Source organism: Bison bison, unplaced genomic scaffold (assembly GCF_000754665.1).
Source record: "Bison bison bison isolate TAMUID 2011002044 unplaced genomic scaffold, Bison_UMD1.0 scf7180017864035, whole genome shotgun sequence".
Classification (NCBI taxonomy): Eukaryota; Metazoa; Chordata; class Mammalia; order Artiodactyla; family Bovidae; genus Bison; species Bison bison.
In genome coordinates this window covers 10,552,436-10,560,852 of record NW_011494607.1, presented here as the reverse complement: position 1 = coordinate 10,560,852, position 8,417 = coordinate 10,552,436, and positions in this window count along the sequence as shown.

Sequence of the window (8,417 nt, the reverse complement as noted above, 5' to 3'; positions counted from 1 at the left end):
CAATATCATGATCTAAGGAGTGTAAAATGCATTAGCACATACACTTCAGCAGCTTCAAGAGCCAAAGATAAACCATGCTGGGTCTGGAAGCAAAACACTGTATCTTCTCAGAGCACAAGATGTTGTTTTCCTGGGATTTTTTTTTCCACTAAATATGAGTTCCTTTTGATGTTTAAGAAGATACTGGTATAGAGTTGCGTGGTAATGAATAGCACTTTTTGTGCTCTTATTATTTTAAATGCTTCTGAATTCTTAATATTAAATTTTGATTTTGAGATAATTGTTGAGTCATGTGCAGCTGTAAGAAATGATGTAGATCCCTGCACCATTGCTTGGTTTTCTTCAATGATAACATCTTGCAAAAGGGTAGTAAAATATCAAACATAAAATAATGATATTGGTACAGTCAAGATACATAATATTTTCATTATCAAAAGGATCATTTTCTTTTCTTTGTTTTTTGGTCATATTGTACAGCATGTGGGATCTTAGCTTCCTGACCAGGGATTGAATCCATGCCCCCGCACTGGAAACACAGTCTTAACCATTGGACCACTTTATCCCTTTATAACTTTATCCTTCACACCCCTCCTTCTCCTATCCTTGGCCCAGGCAACCATTATTCTGGTCTACATTTCTGCAATGACAACCTTTTAAGAATATTATAAAAATAGAATTATACAGCACATAATCTTTGAGGACTAGCTATTTATTTTCATTCATTCAACATAATTCTCTGAAAATTCATCTGTGTTGTTGCATGGATTAATATTTGTTCCATTTTATTTTTGAGTAGTGTCCCATGGTTCAGTTTAATCAACCATTGGACCTTTGAAAGACATCTGAATCATTTCCTTTTCTGGCTATCACTAATAATGCTTCTATGGAACACCTGTTTATAGGTCTTTGTGTGAACATACATTTTTATTTCTTTTAGAGTGAATATCCAGGAATGAAATTTCTGAGCAATATAACAATTGCATATTAAGTTTTGTAAGAAGCTGTCAAACTGTTTTACAGACTGGCCATTGCATTTTACACTGCCGGCAACAATGTATTAGGGATACAGCTTTTCTGTATCCTCATCAGTATTTTTTATTTTAACCATTCTTATAGGTGTATAGTAATATATTTATGGCTTTAATTTTCTTTCTCTAATGATTAATGATCTTCAATCTCATCTCATGTGTTATTTGCCATCTGTATGCCCTCTTTGGTGAAATGTCTATTCATGCTTTTTGCCCATTTTCTAATGGCATTGTTCTTTTGAACTGAGTTTTGAAAATTCTTTATGTATTCTGATATCTATAGATAGGCTTCCCTGGTGATTCAGACAGTAAAGAATCCGCCTGCAATGCGAGAGACCTGGGTTCAATCCCTGGGTTGGGACTAATTTTCTGTCTAACAAGCACTTTGCAAATATTTTCTTCTGGTATTTAGCTTCCCTCTCCATCTTTTTAATAGAGTGTTTCATGGATCAAATGTTTTTAAATTTGATGACATCCAGTTTATCAATTTTTCATATAATGAATCATGCTTATTATACCAAGTCTAAGAATTCCTTATCTTCCCCTAGACTTACAGATTTTTTTCATCCTTTTACTTTTAATTTACCTATATTATAGTATTTGAAGACAGTGTTCTGTTGATAACATATAGCTAAATTTTCCCCCATTCTGCCAACCTCAGCTTTTAATTATATATTCAGATCATTTACATTTAAGGTAATTGTTGACATGTTATAGCTTAAGTCTGGCAATTTGTTATCTGTTTTATGAATACTACCTCTGCTTCTCATTCCACTGTTCTTTTTACTTACTTTCTCATTAGTTATTTTAACATTTCTTTAGCATTCCAGTTTGACTTAATAATACTATCCTTGAGTATTTCTAATTTTCTTAGTAGTTGGTTTAGGTATTATAATATACATACATAAAATCATAGTCTACTACAATTGATATTTTACCAAAATTTATTGTACCTAATCATCTTGAGAGAAATTCATCTGTGTCAGTCAATATTTAATTAGTATTATATCAAGCATTACATATCTAAGAATAGATATATACCCTTCAGATATTCAATATTCAAAATATATTCATCTAAAACCAGCAGAACTGGAATGAGAAATAGACAAATCTATGATTGTAGTTGGAGATTTCAACACCTCTCTCTGTCTCAGGAATTGATAGAATTAAGAGTAAATCAAAAAAGATATAAAAGACCTAACACTTTTTTTTTTCTTAAGACCTAATACTTTCAATAAACTTGACCTTATTGGCAGAATACAGCATAAACCACATTTTTCTCAAGTACATGTGAAACATCAACATAGACTGTAGTCTGGCCATAAGCAAAATCTTAACAAATTATAAAAACTATAAATAATGTAGAGTAAAAGTTCATAAAGGCATTAGATTAGGAATCAAAACAAAAATATCCCAGAAAATCTTTGAGTATTTAGAAACTAAATAACATATACTAAAATAATTCTAGGTCAAAAAGAAATATTCAAGGGAAATTAAAAAGTATTTTCAACTGAATTAAAATGAAAATACAAGCTATCAGAATTTCTGGGATACAGTTAAAACCACGCTTAGAAGAAAATGTGTACCATTAAATGCTTATTTTGGAAAATAAGTAAGGTTGACTGTAATCAACCTTAGCTTCAGAAACTAGAAAGAGAAGAAAAAATGAAACCCAAAGATAAAAGAAGAAATCAAATGATAATCTTAAGAGCAAGCATGAATACATTTTTTTAAATGAAAATAGAGAAAAGCAATGAAAAGCAAACAGGTTTTATAATAATGTAAATAGAATTGATATCTATGTCCATAGATTCAGCAACTTAAGCAAATCAACCTACACCTTGAAAGATACAAACTACCACAATTCACCCAAGAAAGAAGAAACAGAATATCCTGACATCTATAAAAGAATTTAAGTTAATAATTAAAAATATTTCACCTAAGAAAACCTCTGGTCTGAATGCCATCACATGTGACTTCTATCAAGCACTTGGGAAATAAATACAACCACATCTACATGAACATTTCTAGAAAACAAAGAGAAGGGACTACTTTCTAAAAGTTCATTACTCTAATAACAAAACCAGAGAAAGACACTACAAGAAAATTACACACCAATATCCCTTATGAACATGGATGAAAAAATCCTCAATAAAATATTAGCAAATCAAATCTAGCAATATATAAAAAGATTAATAGATTACAAACAAGTAGAGTTCATTTGAAGAATGCAAGTCTGGTCCAGAATTAGAAAATCCATCAAAATAATTCACTAGATTAACAGACTAATGAAAAGTCACATAATCATGCCAATGACTGTAGAAAAAGGCTTTTGACAAAATCCAGCGTTGATTCATGATTTAAAAAAGAAGCTCAGGAAACTAAAAAATCTCTGAATGTCTCCTTGACGTGATAGATGGATTTTATGTAAAATTGAAAGTTGTTATTATAGTACTTCAAGATGAAAGACAATACGTTCCCCATTAGACTGGAAATAATGCAAAGATATCCTGTCTCACAATTTCTATTCAACATTATATTGAAAGTCCTAGATAGTGGAATAAGAGATAGAAATAAGAAAAGACACACAGACTAGAAAGAGAGAAATATATCTGTACACACAAGTGACGTGTCTATGCATAAAATCCTAAAATGTCTTTAAAAATCTATGGCAAAACCAATACAATGTTGTAATTAGCTTCTAATTAAAATAAATAAATTTAATTAACAAAAATCTTCTAAATCTCATGAGTCAGTTTAAAAGGTTTCAGTTCAGTTCGTTCAGTTCAGTTGAGTCTCTGAGTCGTGTCCGACTCTTTGCGATCCCATGAATCGCAGCAAGCCAGGCCTCCCTATTCATCACAAACTCCTGGAGTTCACTCAAACTCATGCCCATTGAGTTGGTGATGCCATCCAGCCATCTCATCCTCTGTGTCCCCTTCTCCTCCTGTCCCCAATCCCTCCCAGTGTCAGAGTCTTTTCCAATGGGTCAACTCTTTGCATGAGGTGGCCAAAGTAATGGAGTTTCAGCATTAGCATCATTCCTTCCAAAGAACACCCAGGTTTACAAGATACCAAGTCAGCATAAAAAATCAATTATATTTTTATATAATATTGATGAATAATTGTAAATTAAAATATTAGTATACAGTAAAACTTATAACAGCACATAAAAATGATATGCTTAGGTATAAATCTAACAAAATATGTTTAGGATAAGTATGCTGAAAACTATAAAACATTGATGAAAGAAATGAAAGAATATTCAATAAATAGATACACAGTGTTCATGAATTTACAGAGAATATACAGTGTTCCTGAGTACTATTCAGGTATAAAATTATCTCCAAATTAAACTACACATTCAATTCAACCCAAATTAAACACCCAGGAGGCTTGTTTTTCAGATTGATAATCTGAATCTAAAATGCATCTAAAATAATCTGCATCTAAAATACAGAACAATGAAAAAACCATAAAAATCCAATTAATTTTGAAAATGAAGAACAGAAAAAAGAAGACTAGCACTACCTAATTCAAGATTTAATAGAAAGTTCCAGTAATCAAGATAGTGGTGATAAGTCACATAAGTCAATGGAAGAGTGTCCAGACATATACCCCCAACATCATAATTAACTGATTTTTGAGAAAAGTGTAAATCAATTCAGTGAAGGAAACATAGTTTTTCAGCAATGGAGCTAGAAAAACTGTACATATGTATGTCCAAGGTAAATAATAAACCCACATGTTATTAACTCAAAATGTGTCATAGATCAGAATGTAAAACTACAAAATCATAAAACTTCTGGCAGAAAATACAGGAGAAAAATCTTTGCAATAGCTGCTAATGCTAAGTCACTTCAGTGTCCGACTCGTGTGACCCCATAGAGGGCAGCCCACCAGGCTCTCCTGCCCCTGGGATTCTCCAGGCAAGAACACTGGAGTGGGTTGCCATTTCCTTCTCCAATGCATGAAAGTGAAAAAGTGAAAGTGAAGTCGCTCAGTCGTGTCCGACTCTTAGCGACCCCATGGACTGCAGCCCACCAGGCTCCTCCGTCCATGGGATTTTCCAGGCAAGAGTGCTGGAGTGGGGTGCCATTGCCTTCTCCATGCAATAGCAGGCTAGGCAAAGTTTTTATATACTTCGTTGAGTGTTTAGATAAAAGATATTCTAGCAGAATGAGAAGGGAGGCAAATGGAATACAAATGGCAACAGATGAACTCGACTGTATTACGTTGAGGTAAGTAGGGCAGACAAGAGCTAACCTAACCTAAGTTACTTTGGGAAGCAATACTTTGACTGGTGACTGTAAATCAATAAAAAAGGACGACCCAGAGGGATGGTATGGGGAGGGAGAAGGGAGGAGGGTTCAGGATGGGGAACACATGTATGCCTGTGGCGGATTCATTTCGATATATGGCAGAACCAATACAATATTGTAAAGTTTAAAAATAAAATAAAATTTAAAAAAAAGAACATATTTTACTATATTTATCAGATTTGTTTCTCCTAGGGGTATTTTGGGTCAGCAATTTTGAAACTAATTTTTGTGCATACTAGGTTTGAAAAAATAAGTGAGCATATTGTAGATAATGAAAGTACGTTTTATATATATATATATATATATATCAGACAAAAAAGTTACAATTGAGGAATATAGGAAGGACAGAGTAAACTTGTGGTCTTGGATTAGAATCAGAGGTCTATTAGGAACCCAGTTTTATACCATACATGCTGACAGATACAGAAATAATTAAAGGTGTGTGTGTCTCAGGTGGCTCAGTAGTAAAAAATCTGCCTGCCAATGCAGGAGATGGCAGAGACACAGCTCTGGTCCCTGGGTTGGGAAGATCCCCTAGAGGAGGAAATGGCAACCCACTCCAGTATTCTTGCCTGGGAAATCTCATGGACAGAGGAGACTGGCGGGCTACAGTCCATGGGATCATGAAGAGTCGGACACAGCTGAGCAACTGAGCACGTGCACACATGCACCTGTGTGTATAGCTGGGTTACTGTATATATATGCATTTCCAAGTTTTATCCACTGACGGGGTCCAGATGCAATGACGTTTTATTAGCAACGAGTGCTCCTTCTATCCACATCTTGATTTCTAAATACCGTCATCTGATTACAGGAATTTGAGATCTTTGGCAAAATGGTTGATTCCAGGACTGGAGCAAGAAAATGCACAATGAGATGGGACAATCTTGTCTTGGCATGAAGTAAAGAAGTAGTCATTTTTAAAGTTCTTTCAACAACCTGAAAGAGGTTTTCGACCAAAGCTGGACATTTTGAGAAATACAATTAACAAAGATAGCATTAGAGTGTGATCCGTCTACTATACTACTTTAGTTATGTCCAACACCTTCTGACCCTACGGACTGTAGCCTCCTGGGGGCCTCTGTCTATGGGATTCTCCTGGCAAGAACACTGGAGTGGCTTGCCATGACCTCCAGGGGATCTTCCTGACTCAGGGATGGAACCTGAATCTCTTATATCTCCTGCATCGACAGGTGGGTTTTTTACCACTAGCGCCACTTGGAATGCAGGGTAAAATAAATACTAAGTATTTCGTACCTATATAAATGAATATTGGAACACGTGAATAAATAACAGGGGAAGTAGCAGCTCTTCCTTACAGAATATTTTGGGTTAATAAATATGGAAAGAATAAAGGAAATGGAAAATCACCATTATAAAAATCACAGTAAAAATTGTTGCAAGTAAGATTGAAAGATGAATGCTAAAAGTAGTGGGCAAAAATTAGACAAAAGGGTATTTTTCAGTCTTAAATTATCTTCCCCAGGATATTTATTAATTCAAAAGGAGAAAATAGTATTATGGTGAAGAAGCACAGCTGACACCACATTAACCGGGTGATAAAGGCGAAATGAGAAATATTAACTTTGTGTACCCTTCACGTATGCTCTGTAAGTGTATGAATGATACACTTACAAGAACACACCATTTCTGTGGCATTCTTGCCAAAACTGCATACCCTTAATCTAATTATGAGAAAAGATTGCACAAATAAAAACTATAAGGCATTCTGCAAAATAATTAACCAGAATTATTCAAAAGCATCACAATCATGAAAGGCAGGAAAGACCATGGAGCTTTCACAGATTGGAAAAGACAAAGAAGATCTGAAAGTAAATGCAATATGGTATCTCGACTTGGATCCTGAAATAGAAGTACATTAGTAGTAAAATGATGAAATGCAAATAAAATCCATAACTTAGCTGGGTATTGTATCAAAGTTAATTTCTTACTTTTGAAAATTATACTAATAGTACACAAGACGTTGGGAAGCTGGATGAAATATATATCACAATTTTCTGAATTAATTTTGCAGTTCTGCTCTAAGCCTAAAATTATTTCAAAATAAAAATTTTAAAGTTATATATTAAATTCTTCTTATAATGTCAGCATAATACTGTTATTTCACATAACACTTGTTCTCAGACTCCTTTCTTGATCCCTAGGACAGGACACTATTTTTCTTTCCCTTGGGATACTACAAGAAAAATCCTATGAAAGTGGTTGTCACAGGTAGAGTGATGATGATATTTCTATGTGAAAGAATTACTCAGTCCATTTCTTCAAGCTCAAAATGGCATTGGTTGAGTACCTTTACAGTAAAAATAAGAAAATAATTTGTCTGTTTCTCTCTCTGACTTCCCCAACTTTCTCGTAAAATGGATTCTATGTAAAAGACCATGCCACCTGTGGGAGGAAAATCTGATTTATCCTGTGTTCTATAAGATCACATGTGGCACAAGTTAGAATGAAAGTTAGAGTTCAGGTCCAGGGTCACAGAACTAGTGAGTGGCAGTGCTGTGGTTTACTGAGCACCCCGGCCCAAGGCTTTTTCATGCATCCTTCATTGCATCCCATTTTGTATATTTTATACAGCATGTTAAGGGTTTCAGTTGGATTGTTTTAATGAAAGCAATAATATTTGTAATTAATTTTAAATCTAGTAATTGAAGAACAAGGGAAATGGTCTTTCAGTGAAATTTCTTTGCATGATATCTCAGATGGTTTTGTCATCACCGGTTTCACTGAGAACATCACCCTGTTGGAAACTGCGATCTGCATAGATGAAGCACCTTTCAACCTGAGTAATTACCTCCCAGGGCTATAAACCCTCTGTGTCCAACACATAACCAAGCCTTGTCATTAAAATATAAATTACCTTTCCCTTTTAGATCTATTTTAAAAGAGAATTGCAGACCTGACAGCTGACAGGGAGGCAGGGGGTAGAAGAAATCAGAGTAGAGAAGAATGTTGGCCTGGAAAGAAGCTTCACCTCCCCTGAAAATGAGCTCTGCTTTGAGGCTTGGCTTAGGAAAATTTGGGGGATTAAATCAATAGATGGGGCTGG